General features: G+C 44.3%; 1 protein-coding gene across 1 annotated transcript in view; it reads right to left on the reverse strand.

Annotated features, from left to right (window-relative positions):
- The window catches only part of LOC128643200 (uncharacterized), a 47,712-nt gene extending 33,898 nt beyond the window's left edge, over positions 1–13,814 (reverse strand). The window contains exon 1 of the mRNA XM_053696183.1: positions 13,722–13,814. The gene's annotated coding sequence lies outside the window, so the exon portion shown is untranslated. The remainder of the gene's footprint in view (positions 1–13,721) is intronic.
- Positions 13,815–15,756: the final 1,942 nt, after the last annotated feature.

Below are 15,756 nucleotides of genomic sequence, written 5' to 3' on the forward strand. Positions count from 1 at the left end.
ACTGATTGTGTAAAGAACAGAGAGATGAGTGAGCTTAAGGATAAACCATGTAAGAGGGTGTATACATTACTTACTGGCTGATTGTGTAAATAACAGAGAGATGAGTGAGCTTAAGGATAACCCATGTAAGAGGGTGTATACATTACTTACTGGCTGATTGTGTAAAGAACAGAGAGATGAGTGAGCTTTAGGCTAAACCATGTAAGAGGGTGTATACATTACTTACTGGCTGATTGTGTAAAGAACAGAGAGATGAGTGAGTTTAAGGATAAACCATCTAAGAGGTTGTATACATTACTTACTGACTAATTGTGTAAAGAACAGAGAGATGAGTGAGCTTAAAGATAAACCATGTAAGAGGGTGTACACATTACTTACTGGCTGATTGTGTAAAGAACAGAGAGATGAGTGAGCTTTAGGCTAAACCATGTAAGAGGGTGTATACATTACTTACTGACTGATTGTGTAAAGAACAGAGAGATGAGTGAGCTTAAAGATAAACCATGTAAGAGGGTGTACACATTACTTACTGGCTGATTGTGTAAAGAACAGAGAGATGAGTGAGCTTTAGGCTAAACCATGTAAGAGGGTGTATACATTACTTACTGGCTGATTGTGTAAAGAACAGAGAGATGAGTGAGCTTTAGGCTAAACCATGTAAGAGGGTGTATACATTACTTACTGGCTGATTGTGTAAAGAACAGAGAGATGAGTGAGTTTAAGGATAAACCATGTAAGAGGGTGTATACTTACTTACAGGCTGATTGTGTAAAGAACAGAGAGATGAGTGAGCTTAAGAATAAACCATGTAAGAGGGTGTATACATTACTTACCGGCTGATTGTGTAAAGAACAGAGAGATGAGTGAGCTTAAGGATAAACCATGTAAGAGGGTGTATACATTACTTACTGACTGATTGTGTAAAGAACAGAGAGATGAGTGAGCTTTAGGATAAACCATGTAAGAGGGTGTATACATTACTCACCGGCTGATTGTGTAAAGAACAGAGAGATGAGTGAACTTAAGGATAAACTATGTAAGAGGGTGTATATATTACTTACTGGCTGATTGTGTAAATAACAGAGAGATGAGTGAGCTTAAGGATAAACTATGTAAGAGGGTGTATACATTACTTACCGGCTGATTGTGTAAAGAACAGAGAGATGAGTGAGCTTAGGGATAAACCATGTACGAGGGTGTATACATTACTTACTGATTTTGTAAATAACAGAGAGATGAGTGAGCTTAAGGATAAACCATGTAAGAGGGTGTATACATTACTTACTGACTGATTGTGTAAAGAACAGAGAGATGAGTTAGCTTAAGGATAAACCATGTAAGAGGGTGTATACATTACTTACTGACTGATTGTGTAAAGAACAGAGAGATGAGTTAGCTTAAGGATAAACCATGTAAGAGGGTGTATATATTACTTACTGACTGATTGTGTACAGAACAGAGAGATGAGTGAGCTTAAGGATAAACTATGTAAGAGGGTGTATACATTACTTACCGGCTGATTGTGTAAAGAACAGAGAGATGAGTGAGCTTAGGGATAAACCATGTACGAGGGTGTATGCATTACTTACTGATTGTGTAAATAACAGAGAGATGAGTAAGCTTAAGGATAAGCCATGTAAGAGGGTGTATATATTACTTACTGACTGATTGTGTAAAGAACAGAGAGATGAGTGAGCTTAAGGATAAACCATCTAAGAGGGTGTATATATTACTTACTGACTGATTGTGTAAAGAACAGAGAGATGAGTGAGCTTAAGGATAAACCATGTAAGAGGGTGTACACATTACTTACTGACTGATTGTGTAAAGAACTGAGAGATGAGTGAGCTTAAGGATAAACCATGTAAGAGGGTGTATACATTACTTACTGAGTGATTGTGTAAAGAACAGAGAGATGAGTGAGCTTAAGGATAAACCATATAAGAGGGTGTATACATTACTTACTGGCTGATTGTGTAAAGAACAGAGAAATGAGTGAGTTTAAGGATAAACCATGTAAGAGGGTGTATACATTACTTACAGGCTGATTGTGTAAAGAACAGAGAGATGAATGAGCTTAAGAATAAACCATCTAAGAGGGTGTATACATTACTCACCGGCTGATTGTGTAAAGAACAGAGAGATGAGTGAGCTTAAGGATAAACCATGTAAGAGGGTGTACACATTACTTACTGGCTGATTGTGTAAATAACAGAGAGATGAGTGAGCTTAAGGATAAACTATGTAAGAGGGTGTATACATTACTTACCGGCTGATTGTGTAAAGAACAGAGAGATGAGTGAGCTTAGGGATAAACCATGTACGAGGGTTAAACATTACTTACTGATTGTGTATATAACAGAGAGATGAGTGAGCTTAAGGATAAACCATATAAGAGGGTGTATACATTACTTACTGACTGATTGTGTAAAGAACAGAGAGATGAGTTAGCTTAAGGATAAACCATGTAAGAGGGTGTATATATTACTTACTGACTGATTGTGTAAAGAACAGAGAGATGAGTGAGCTTAAGGATAAACCATCTAAGAGGGTGTATACATTACTCACCGGCTGATTGTGTAAAGAACAGAGAGATGAGTGAGCTTAAGGATAAACCATATAAGAGGGTGTATACATTACTTACTGACTGATTGTGTAAAGAACAGAGAGATGAGTTAGCTTAAGGATAAACCATGTAAGAGGGTGTATACATTACTTACTGACTGATTGTGTAAAGAACAGAGAGATGAGTGAGCTTAAGGATAAACCATGTAAGAGGGTGTATACATTACTTATCAGCTGATTGTGTAAAGAACAGAGAGTTGAGTGAGCTTAAGGATAAAACCATGTAACAGGGTGTATACATTACTTACTGACTGATTGTTTAAAGAACAGAGAGATGAGTGAGCGTAAGGATAAACCATGTAAGAAGGTATATACATTACTTACTGGCTGATTGTGTAAAGAACAGAGCGATTAGTGAGTTTAAGGATAAACAATGTGAGAGGGTGTATACATTACTTACTGACTGATTGTGTAAAGAACAGAGACATGAGTGAGCTTAAGGATAAACCATGTAACAGGGTGTATACATTACTTACTGGCTGATTGTGTACAGAACAGAGAGATGAGTGAGCTTAAGGATAAACCATATAAGAGAGTGTATACATTACTTACCGGCTGATTAGGTAAAGAACAGAGAGATGAGTGAGCTTAAGGATAAACCATGTAAGAGGGTGTACACATTACTTACTGGCTGATTGTGTAAATAACAGAGAGATGAGTGAGCTTAAGGATAAACCATGTAAGAGGGTGTACACATTACTTACTGGCTGATTGTGTAAATAACAGAGAGATGAGTGAGCTTAAGGATAAACCATGTAAGAGGGTGTATACATTACTTACCGGCTGATTGTGTAAAGAACTGAGAGAGGAATGAGCTTAAGGATAAACCATGTAAGAGGGTGTATACATTACTTACCGGCTGATTTTGTAAAGAACAGAGAGATGAGTGAGCTTAAGAATAAACCATGTAACAGGGTGTATATATTACTTACCGGCCGATTGTGTACTGTTATGGTATAACCCGGACATCAAGGGTTAATACCTGATGAAAGATGCCCTGAATACGGGATCAGCAACACACAAACCCAGTTAATTCCCCACAAACACGAGACCAAGCTCCATCTTGAGGGTAAAACAGAATGTGTTTTATTGAGGGCTATATGCTCAGTATTTATGCAGGTCTCCCACCTGGTTGACACTTCCTAGGAGACCAGATGGGGGGTTGGAAGAGTATAGTACATTAGATAGAGGGAAGACGCCCTTTGTTACGGCACCCTCACACATAAAAGGGTTAAACTGCCGTTTAGTAGATCTTCCCTTTCAGAGGCACAGCATACAGTAAATTTCCCCTCTCCCTCCCCCCAAGCATGAGTCAAAGCTCCATGGTGAGGGTCAAACAGATATCAGCAAGAGCTGTGTGTTTATTGTTCTTAAATACACATTTTTACACATTATTACCACCCACAGGGTTTTGTAAAACAACCAATAAACACATACAATACTGTCAGACACTCCCACACAAAATCATCCCCTCTGCCTGTGATGCAATTACCTTACACAATGGGTGATGCAATTACCTTACACAATGGGTGATGCAATTACCTTACACAATGGTTGATGCAGTTACCTTATACAATGGTTGATGCAGTTACCTTACACAATGGTTGATGTAATTATCATAGGCAGAGAAATACAGTTTTCCCACATTATTCATAACTTTAAAAGTATATGTTACAAACTGCTATTTGTAACCGGCCCTTTAAATGAAAAATTGCCCTGCTTCCATGGATCGTGGAGAAGCCTATTTGCCAGCCTCCTTCCTCATGACTATGGCCCCTGGAAGATTGTGCCCCTGAAAACATATTAACTTTTATTGGGTGTGTATGGCCCTTTAAGAACCGTCTGGGGACATATTGTGACTTTGGTGAACAATGCCCCTTTAAGACTATGTCCCCAGACCTGTAAAATAACTTGTCCCTGGCTTTCTCCCACTTGGTTCAGTAAATAGGGCTTACTGAACCAAGTACCACACAGGCAGAGTGTTCCACAGAAAGGGAGCACTGTTACAAAAGCATTCGTTTTCATTTTGTGCCATTAAGTGCTATGTGACAGACCCTTCGGTCAGAACTAAAGAGTTAAATTTTGTTCAGCTTCAAGAAACTATTCTAAATACAAGTTCGCTGGGATCAGCTCTAATTAAGTTTAGGGATAAACATTCCCATTGTCTAATCAGACTGCTAGTAGTGATAAGGTGGACTGCATTGTTTTCTTGTGTGTAATGTTATCTGCTGTTGTGGCCTGTCAAAGGGCGTTGTCTCTATCTAAATGTATCAAATGTGTGATTGGGGATTTTATGCCTCCCCCTGAGAGTGTCTTTTTTTTTGCATGTAACCTCAATAAAAAGCAGGCTGTGTGTTCCAGCACATCAGACCTTTTCTGACCCTCTAACTTGCAGCTTTGACTCATGTTTGTAGGGGACAGCTGTAATCACTACAGGGATTGCTATGCTCTATATACTCCCTTAGCTACTGAGCTCCTGTAAGAGCTCTTGTTCCTGATCCTGCTTCGCTCTAAAGAAGGAAGAGGTTCACCTACTGGAGCCTGGTCGTAGGTCCAGAGCGCAGAGCAGACGGCGAGATACCAGCCCAGCAGCGGTGGTTCGTAGAGTCTGCATTACGTATGGTGGCTACGCAGTAGTCTATAGTGTCTACGGTGCTGAAGATCCGTTGGTGAGCGCTAGGAGCATCCTTTTCTAAGGTCCAACTTCCAGCCAGCCTGGAGGCAACCGTAAGATTTGGCGGCAGCGGTGGGATGGCGTCCTAGCGCAAGGAGCAGCACCCCAACAGCACTGGTATCGTAGGAGAGTTATTGAGGGCAACGCTAGCCACTGCGCAGCGTCCCTACCTACAGCAGCATGGAGCTGGCAAGATACTGGTCAGAACCCTGTGAAGAGCACCTCAACCGGATCCGTCGCTATGAGGGCGCTGATTTCGTTCCAGAGGTAAAGAGGCGGCTAGTCCGATATGGTCCAGACCCTGTGCAGGAGGTAGTCAGTCGCATCATCCGGGAATTGAATACGGAGAACGAAGCGGCACGAGCCTTTGAGCGCCAACTGTGGAGTTTGAGGGTATGGACACCTGGTCTCTCTCCTCAGCCGCAGCATGTTCCACAGGGAGAGGAGAGCAGCGACCTCCCTCCCCAACGGCAGTATACAGTGCAGAGGGAAGAGACAACCGGTCTCCTTCCCCAACCAGAGATACCAGAGGCAGCAGGCCTCATAGACTGGTCCTGGGAGGACCCCCAGCAGGCAGATGGAGATGGGACCGCAGTCTCTCTACCGGCCCTACAGGGATGCTGGGCAGGCGGCCCAGATCCCCAGCGACAGACCCAGCTACAGGGAGGGGAGAGCATCGACCTCCCTCCCCAGCCGGAGTATGCCTTCCAGGGAGAGGAGACAACCGGTCTCTCTGCCCAGCCGCAGCATGTTCCACAGGGAGCGGAGAGCATCGACCTCCCTTCCCAACGGCCGCTGGAGTATCAGGAGGAAGAGGTAAGCCAATCTCCCCCTCCCCAGCTAACTCCTAACTTGGGCCCAGGGTTAACAGTGGAGATGTTAACCCCCACTGACCCCCACGTTCCCTTTGCCACCGGGCAGGACTATGCCCCAATTCCCCCAGCAGAAGAGCTGGCATCAGGACAGAGCGCTGCTGGCCTCTGCCCTACAGACCCCCTTGTTACAGGACTGGCCTGCAAACCCCTCACCCCAGCAGAAGCGCTGGCACCAGGGCAGAGTGCCGCTGGCCTCTGCCCCCCAAGTACCACCAGCTATTTGCCCAGCTGCGCCAGGAAGGCCGAGGATGCTACACTTTCATCCTACAACCTAGAACCTACAGGCCAGTACTACTTATTGTGGGGGGGCTACTTTGCTGTTAATGTTTATTTGTGGGTGGGTTGCGAGACTAACTTAGGCACTGACCGACAGAAGGACAGGTGCCTGATTAGTCTCCCTCCAAAAGGGGAGATATGTTACAAACTGCTATTTGTAACTGGCCCTTTAAATGAAAAATTGCCCTGCTTCCATGGATCGTGGAGAAGCCTATTTGCCAGCCTCCTTCCTCATGACTATGGCCCCTGGAAGATTGTGCCCCTGAAAACCTATTAACTTTTATTGGGTGTGTATGGCCCTTTAAGAACCGTCTGGGGACATATTGTGACTTTGGTGAACAATGCCCCTTTAAGACTATGTCCCCAGACCTGTAAAATAACTTGTCCCTGGCGTTCTCCCACTTGGTTCAGTAAATAGGGCTTACTGAACCAAGTACCACACAGGCAGAGTGTTCCACAGAAAGGGAGCACTGTTACAAAAGCATTCGTTTTCATTTTGTGCCATTAAGTGCTATGTGACAGATCCTTCGGTCAGAACTAAAGAGTTAAATTTTGTTCAGCTTCAAGAAACTATTCTAAATACAAGTTTGCTGGGATCAGCTCTAATTAAGTTTAGGGATAAACATTCCCATTGTCTAATCAGACTGCTAGTAGTGATAAGGTGGACTGCATTGTTTTCTTGTGTGTAATGTTATCTGCTGTTGTGGCCTGTCAAAGGGCGTTGTCTCTATCTAAATGTATCAAATGTGTGATTGGGGATTTTATGCCTCCCCCTGAGAGTGTCTTTTTTTTGCATGTAACCTCAATAAAAAGCAGGCTGTGTGTTCCAGCACATCAGACCTTTTCTGACCCTCTAACTTGCAGCTTTGACTCATGTTTGTAGGGGACAGCTGTAATCACTACAGGGAATGCTATGCTCTATATACTCCCTTAGCTACTGAGCTCCTGTAAGAGCTCTTGTTCCTGATCCTGCTTCGCTCTAAAGAAGGAAGAGGTTCACCTACTGGAGCCTGGTCGTAGGTCCAGGGCGCAGAGCAGACGGCGAGATACCAGCCCAGCAGCGGTGGTTCGTAGAGTCTGCATTACATATGGTGGCTACGCAGTAGTCTATAGTGTCTAAGGTGCTGAAGATCCGTTGGTGAGCGCTAGGAGCATCCTTTTCTACGGTCCAACTTCCAGCCAGCCTGGAGGCAACCGTAACAGTATACATCACACATACATAAAACATATAATTTTAACCAGTATAACTTGGGGACAAACATATCCAAAATTCACTTGAATAGGTTCAGGGTTTTAAAGGTTAGGTTGAAGTCCTTTGTTATCAAATGAAGCATGGTTTTTCTGCCCAAAACCAGTTCCACAGAGTCTTCTATCCAGGAGATAATTTGGGCGTTTCAACATGGGGCCATAGTCTAAAGGCAGCAGGCCAGCAATCAGGCTCCTCCAATGCAATGTGGCGAGATTGGTCTTGTCACATCTCTCCCCTTTTCCAAACAGACTAACAGGGTATCTGACCTCCTGCCGGTCAGTGCCCTGGTTAGTCCAGCAGCCCACCCACAAAACACAATCAGCAGTACAGCCCACCCACAATAAATGGTTACTACACCTGGGTAGAGGAGAAACTTGTCCATGTCTAGGTGCCTCACCACGGCTGTGTGGGGGACTGGTAGGCTGCCTTGGTGGGTTGCTGAGTGGGCAGAGACCAGCGGTACTCTGCCCTGGTGCCAGCGCTACCACAGAAGTAGCCTGGTTGGAGCCTGGTTGTGGGAGGGGGGAGACCGACTGTCTCCCCTTTGGCTAAACAGCCCTGTTGCTGGGGGACAGGACCGAACTTCCCTACCCCCTGTGCAGTGAGTGCAGAAACCACGGTCCCATCTGCATGGTTGTGGGGCTTACTGTCTCCCCTGGGTATGTCAAGCTGCCACTGGGGAATGGAGCCTGGGCTCCCAATTCCCTGTACATTGCTCTGCTGCTGGGGGACAGAACCCCTGTAACTCAGCCTGACACTGGGGAATGGAGTCTGGGCTCCCAATTCCCTGCAATTCACTCTGCTGGTGGGGGACAGGACCAACTGTCTCTGCCCCCTGTAACTCAGCCTGCCACTGGGGAATGGAGTCTGGGCTCCCAATTCCCTGCAATTCACTCTGCTGCTGGGGGACAGGACCGACTGTCTCTGCCCCCTGTAACTCAGCCTGCCGCTGGGGAATGGAGTCTGGGCTCCCAATTCCCTGCATTTTCCTCTGCTGCTGGGGGACAGGACCAACTGTCTCTGCCCCCTGTAACTCAGCCTGCCACTGGGGAATGGAGTCTGGGCTCCCAATTCCCTGCAATTCACTCTGCTGCTGGGGACAGGACCAACTGTCTCTGCCCCCTGTAACTCAGCCTGCCGCTGGGGAATGGAGTCTGGGCTCCCAATTCCCTGCAATTCACTCTGCTGCTGGGGACAGGACCAACTGTCTCTGCCCCCTGTAACTCAGCCTGCCGCTGGGGAATGGAGTCTGGGCTCCCAATTCCCTGCAATTCACTCTGCTGCTGGGGGACAGGACCAACTGTCTCTGCCCCCTGTAACTCAGCCTGCCGCTGGGGAATGGAGTCTGGGCTCCCAATTCCCTGCAATTCACTCTGCTGCTGGGGGACAGGACCAACTGTCTCTGCCCCCTGTAACTCACCCTGCCGCTGGGGAATGGAGTCTGGGCTCCCAATTCCCTGCAATTCACTCTGCTGCTGGGGGACAGGACCAACTGTCTCTGCCCCCTGTAACTCAGCCTGCCGCTGGGGAATGGAGTCTGGGCTCCCAATTCCCTGCAATTCACTCTGCTGCTGAGGGACAGGACCGACTGTCTCTGCCCCCTGTAACTCAGCCTGCTGCTGGGGAATGGGGTCTGGGCTCCAAATTCCCTGCAGGACTGGTGGAGAGACCTCGGTCCCATCTCCACCGGAAACCTGGGGTTCTTCCCAGTAAATCGCCACAATATCTTCCCAGCTGAATGGGTCTGGATCTGGGTCTGTCACTTTGCTGTCCTGCTGAGCCTTCCCAATGGAGTTGAAGAGATCTTGGTAGTCCTGCTCCAGTTCCCACTCCAGGGTAGCTACCTTGGGGGTCATCCCAGTCATGCCTAGCCTCCCTTTCATAGAAAATGTCCTGAAGTCTGGTCTGCGCAGGGCTCCAGAAGTCAGGCTCTGCAAAGGACTCCCATAACAAGCCAGGACCATCAAACTCCTCTCCCTCTGGCTTGTCATTTTCGGCTGTCCAGGGTATATACTGTGCCATATACCACCCGAGCGCCTGGTAGGCATCCTCCAGCCATAGCTCCTGCCATACCCGGTGCTCTAGTTCCTTCACCCATTCCTCTAGGGGCTGCTCTCCCAGGAAGGGCATCCGCAGGGCCACTTGCTTCTGCAACCGCTGCTCTTCACTGGGGAGACTCTTACCCTGCTGGTATTGTACATTATCCAGGGCCTGGTACCAGATGCCTTTCCTTAATGCATCCCGGCCATCCAGGTCCTCCTCCTCATATAACACTGCTGGTTCCATTCTGTTGCTTTTAGGGTCACTGTACTGGGACATGCGTTGCCCCCAATTTGTAAATCCATGGAATGGTGTCTCCTGTAGCTGTCCTTCTGGCTGTGGGAACGATCCCACCACTGCCACCAATTGTTACGGCACCCCCAAGCATAAAAGGGTTAAACCGCCGTTTAGTAGATCTTCCCTTTCAGAGGCACAGCATACAGTAAATTTCCCCTCTCCCTCCCCCCAAGCATGAGTCAAAGCTCCATGGTGAGGGTCAAACAGATATCAGCAAGAGCTGTGTGTTTATTGTTCTTAAATACACATTTTTACACATTAGTACCACCCACAGGGTTTTGTAAAACAACCAATAAACACATACAATACTCCCAGACACTCCCACACAAAATCCTCCCCTCTGCCTGATGCAATTACCTTACACAATGGGTGATGCAATTACCGTACACAATGGTTGATGCAGTTACCTTACACAATGGTTGATACAATTACCTTACACAATGGTTGATGCAGTTACCTTACACAATCGTTGATGTAATTATCATAGGCAGAGAAACACAGTTTTCCCACATTATTCATAACTTTAGAAGTATACATCACACATACATAACTTATGTCATTTTAACCAGTATATCTTGGGGACAAACATATCCAAAATTCACTTGAATAGGTTCAGGGGTTTAAAAGTTAGGTTGAAGTCCTTTGTTACCAAATGAAGCATGGCTTTTCTGCCCAAAACCAGTTCCACAGAGTCTTCTATCCAGGAGATAATTTGGGCGTTTCAACATGGGGCCATAGTCTAAAGGCAGCAGGCCGGCAACCATGCTCCTCCAATGCAATGTTGCAAGATTGGTCTCGTCACACCCTTTTACAGGATACAATAGAATTACATTACTTAATCAAAGAAACAATTAAACACAAGAAAACAATGGATTCCTCCCTGGCACCTGGCAGTCTGATCTCTGGAGGTGATTAAACAATGTGAACACTTATCACCTAAACTTAATTACAGTAACCAATAGCTGATGCCAGGAAACCTGTCTTCAGAAAATAGTTTCTCAAAACTGAACAAAGTTAACCCTTCCAGTACTGACAGAGGGGTCTGTCACATGGCTCCCTCCTGGTGGGACACTCCGGCAGACCTGGCTTGACCCTTTGGCAGGTCAACTTGGGGAGGTGGTAGGAATGTCAGTTTGCCGGGACAATCCATCTGTATTCCCGTTATGAGAGAGAATTCCTGTCCGTATAAATAAGGGTTCAACTTCTTCAGTGCCCAGACCAGGGCTAAATAGTCCTTCAAGTTTTTGTTTTCAGAGACGCTTCTTTCCAGTTGGAGACAAATCTCATCGGCTTCTTTACGAGTTTTTTGTACCTGCTCTTTATAGGTATCCACAAGCCCTTCATACTGACATAGGGTGCCCTTGAGTTGCTGCACCTCACTATGAGCCAGCGTCAGCTTTTCCTCCAGTGTCGCTAAGTTTGTCTTTACGGTTTCATGTTCCACTCTGAAGCTGGTGTTTTCTGCGGTCTGTCGGTGCAGCTTGTCTAGCAGAGATTCCCGTTCTAAACACGCTTTTTCCTCTGCGCTCCTCTTCTCTCCCGCTAGCACTGTTACGTGATTGTTTAACGTGACCATTTCATCCTCTACTTGACTCTTCTCCATCAGCGCGTTGTAACGAGACTTCCACGTATAAATAGCGGATAGAGATTTACTGAGCTCAGCGTCCTGGAGCTTAGCAGCAGGTGGGTCGGTCTCGGCGGCACGGATCTGGGCACGGGTAGTCACAGGGTTAACATCGGCGGGACCCATGGGAGCGTAGGCAGAAACAAAGGGGGCCAAGTCATTTCCAAGGAGAACATCAGCTGGTAAGTCCTTCATGACCCCCACATTCACATGTCTAGAGCCCACTCCCCAATCCAAATGTACCGGGGCAACAGGTAGGCTGAACACAGCGCCCCCTGCTACCCTCACAGCCACAGTGTCTCTGGTGTGCTGGTTCTCAGACACCAAGTTCTTTTGAAGCAAGGTCATGGTAGCACCAGTATCCAGTAGACCACTGACCTTCCCATTCACTTTAACCAGTTGCCGGTGCTGTTGCCGGTTATCCTGGTGGGCACCTTGCACGGGGTCTGCTTCATGTAGGATGCCCCAGCATTCTTCCTCCTCTATGCAATGGGCAGCAGGCTGAGGGTCAGTGTATACTGTCCCTTTAAGCTTACTCACATAGAAACATATATATTGACGGCAGATAAGAGCCATAGGGCCAGCAAGTCTGCCTGATATTACCTAATAGTATAAACTTATCTAGTTTGTAGGATAGCCTTATGCTTGTCCCATGCATTTTTATAGTCCCCCACAGTGTTTGTCATTACTACCTCTTGAGGAAGTTTATTCCATAAATCAATCACTCTTTCTGTAAAGAAGCAACCTCAAATTACTCCTGAATCTACTACCCTTTAGCTTGAGCTCATGACCCCTTGTTCTTGAATTTTTCATTTTATGTAAAATACTCACTGTCTCAGTTTTACTAAGCCCTTTAACAATAGAAACACCTCTCTGTTCTTTGCACAATCAGCTGGTGAGTAATGTATACACCCTCTTACATGGTTTATCCTTAAGCTCACTCATCTCTCTGTTCTTTACACAATCAGCTGATAAGTAATGTATACACCCTCTTACATGGTTTATCCTTAAAGGGACAGTATACACTCATTTTCATATAACTGCATGTAAAAGACACTACTATAAAGAATAAGATGCACAGACACTGATATAAAAAATCCAGTATAAAACTGTTTAAAAACTTACTTAGAAGCTATCAGTTTAGCTCTGTTAAAAAGGCAAGTGGAAAGCCCACTGCAAGTGGGAAATAAGACCCTCCCCCCTCCCCCTTCTTTTGCATATGAAAAGACACTTTACACAAACAGGAGCAAGCTGATGAAGGTAGCTGACGGTATTCACATAAAACTTAGGGGCTTGGTAAGGAGTCTGAAAATCAGAGCAATGTTATTTAGACAGATTAGGGGTTAATAAGTGTAAGATTAGGGGTGTTTAGACTCAGGGTTCATGTTAGGTGTAAACATAAATTTTATTTCTCCATAGGAATCAATGGGGCTGTGTTAAGCAGTTTTACGCTTGTTTTTGGCAGGTGTTAGACTTTTTTTCAGCCGGCTCTTCCGGTTGATTCCAATGGGGAAATCGTGCATGAGCACGTTACACCAGCTCACCGCTAACGTAAGCAGCGCTGGTATTGGAGTGCGGTAATGAGCAAAATTTTGCTCAACGCTCACTTCTTGTCTGGTTTGTAAAAACTAGTAATACCAGTGCTGTCTGTAAGTGAGCGGTGAGCATAAACTGCTTGTTAGCACCGCATAGCCTCTAACGCAAAACTCGTAATCTAGCCGAGAGAGAGGAGTGAGTTTTAGTGACTCTGCTGCACAGAATAAGAAAATAGCCAAAGATGCTGGAGAGGCCGATGACTCTGTAGGGGCTGTACAGAGCATTTAATGGCCTGTGCCCAGTGTGCTGCAACCATGTAAAGAAGAGATTTACTTTACAGTATAAATATAAGATCACCTAATAAATATATTGTTTTATATAAAAGGTAGTCTATTTTTTCATGTACATATTACATATGGTTATATATAGGGTTGCTAGGTCTCCTTCACATCAATACTGGGCAAAGTGCCTGCAACTTGGGAAGGGAAGTAGGTGGGTTACACAATAGCCGTTTCTTAAACTTACCTATGCGCAACATAGGACTCAGTATGTGGTTTTACAAGTGCATCCCCCTGTTTGCCTGTAACAGGAAAACAAATAGAAGCAGTTATTTAATGAGCTGCATTATCAGCTATAAATACAATGTTGTTATTATATCCCCAGATTAGCTACCAGTAGCAATCAAAATAAATCAATTAACCATTGTATTTCATACACCAAAAAGCAATCACATAGCTGTCTTAACTGCCAGACATACACACAATGCAATCATATAGCCCAAATGAGTGACAGTATTATACACAGAGTAATCATTAATCAATTTTAGCAGCTATGTTTGTATACGTTATTCTTTTGTAAATTAAAAATATATGACAATCAGTAACTCACAGGGCAGTGATCCTTCTCTACCAGTCATAATCAGAACAGTGATTAAACACCTTTTACTGCTGGTGAAATACAAAGCCATGATTTAAAGCCTTTTTAAGTATTAACATATAAACTGATTACTTTTCTTTGACTCCTTTTCAGTCTATAACATGTAGAGCATGGATTTAATCAATAAGGCCAGTAGGAGATGTGATTCTACATTCTGTGCCAGTAAAACAGACCATTTGTGTCCCTATAGTGCAATTAATACAAAAATCATTTCTGTTCGTAGTTCTACTTACTTGTTTTTATCTGCTCTCTTCCTTACAGGATTTCATATTATTAAAGCTTTTTTTTTTTTTTACAAATATGGCCATCTCCTAAAAAAAATGTGCTTTGTACATTCATAGTTTACTTATTTCTGGTACTGCTTTTAAGAATAGTTATTAATATTATTTATTATTATCATTTATTTGTTTCCATTTATTTTCTGTAGATGTTAGTAGACAGCTCCTTGAAATACATATCTGCCCAATAGAACACAGTGCTACCCTAGTTATATACTGTGCTAGTCCTTCTTTATATCATGTGTTTTATCACAATGAGTTTAACTAACTACATATGAAACTGTCTTATGCAAATACAAATTATTACGGAGCCCCTCTGGTGTCATGCTAACAAAACAAAAAGCAAACACATGTAATACAGAGTGCTCATAAATAAAGTTACTACGGATAGTAATAATAAATATTTAAAAAATATCATTTTTATTTCATAAATGTGAAATATGGAAAAGCTTCAGTTCTTCTTGAATATGTAACTCTACCACACGGTGGCGCAATTGCTTATGTACACAAACGTATCTAGATGAAAGTAAGCAGCACAAATAGCGTTTCTATATACAATAGCGCCATCGTGTGGTCAATATTAGAATATGCTCTGCACAGTTGTACAGCTGAACACCACCTGCGCACGGAACTACATAAACAAACATTACTGCGGCTAATATATATCAAAGGGCAACTGTGTATTAATATGAAAACAATTTCTTTCTGGGTCTAATTACAAAAGTATAGAACAGGAATAACGATGTAGGATAGCTTAAAATGATTTCCATTTTGTTCAAACAAGGCTTATATAAAAGCAATAATAATCAAAACTGGTTAGTTACACGTAATATAGAATTTCACCACACGGTGGCGCAATTGCTTATGTACACGAACGTATCTACATGAAAGTAAGCAGTACAAATAGCGTTTCTATATACAATGGCGCCATCGTGTGGTCGATATTAGAATATGCTCTGCACAGTTGTACAGCTGAACACCACCCGCGCACGGAACTACATAAACAAACATTACTGCGGCTAACACGGGCCGTGATCTATATAGAGCTCATGCTGATGCGTAGGTATCCCAAATGTACCAAAATATACATCCCAAAAATACCAGCGCTGAGTCACCTGACGCCTACATATCCCAGCAGCACTAGGAATAGGAACTACATAGCCCAATAGCATCTGCGGTGAAATCCAGCCGAAGCCTACATATCCCAGAAGTATTAGCGATAGGAACTACATACCCCAAGCGTCTCTGCTGCAAAATCTTCAAAGCCTACATATCCCAGCAGCACTAGGAATAGGAACTACATAGCCCAATAGCATCTGCGGTGAAATCCAGCCGAAGCCTACATA

The sequence above is a fragment of the Bombina bombina genome, chromosome 12 (genome assembly GCF_027579735.1).
Source record: "Bombina bombina isolate aBomBom1 chromosome 12, aBomBom1.pri, whole genome shotgun sequence".
NCBI lineage: Eukaryota > Metazoa > Chordata > Amphibia > Anura > Bombinatoridae > Bombina > Bombina bombina.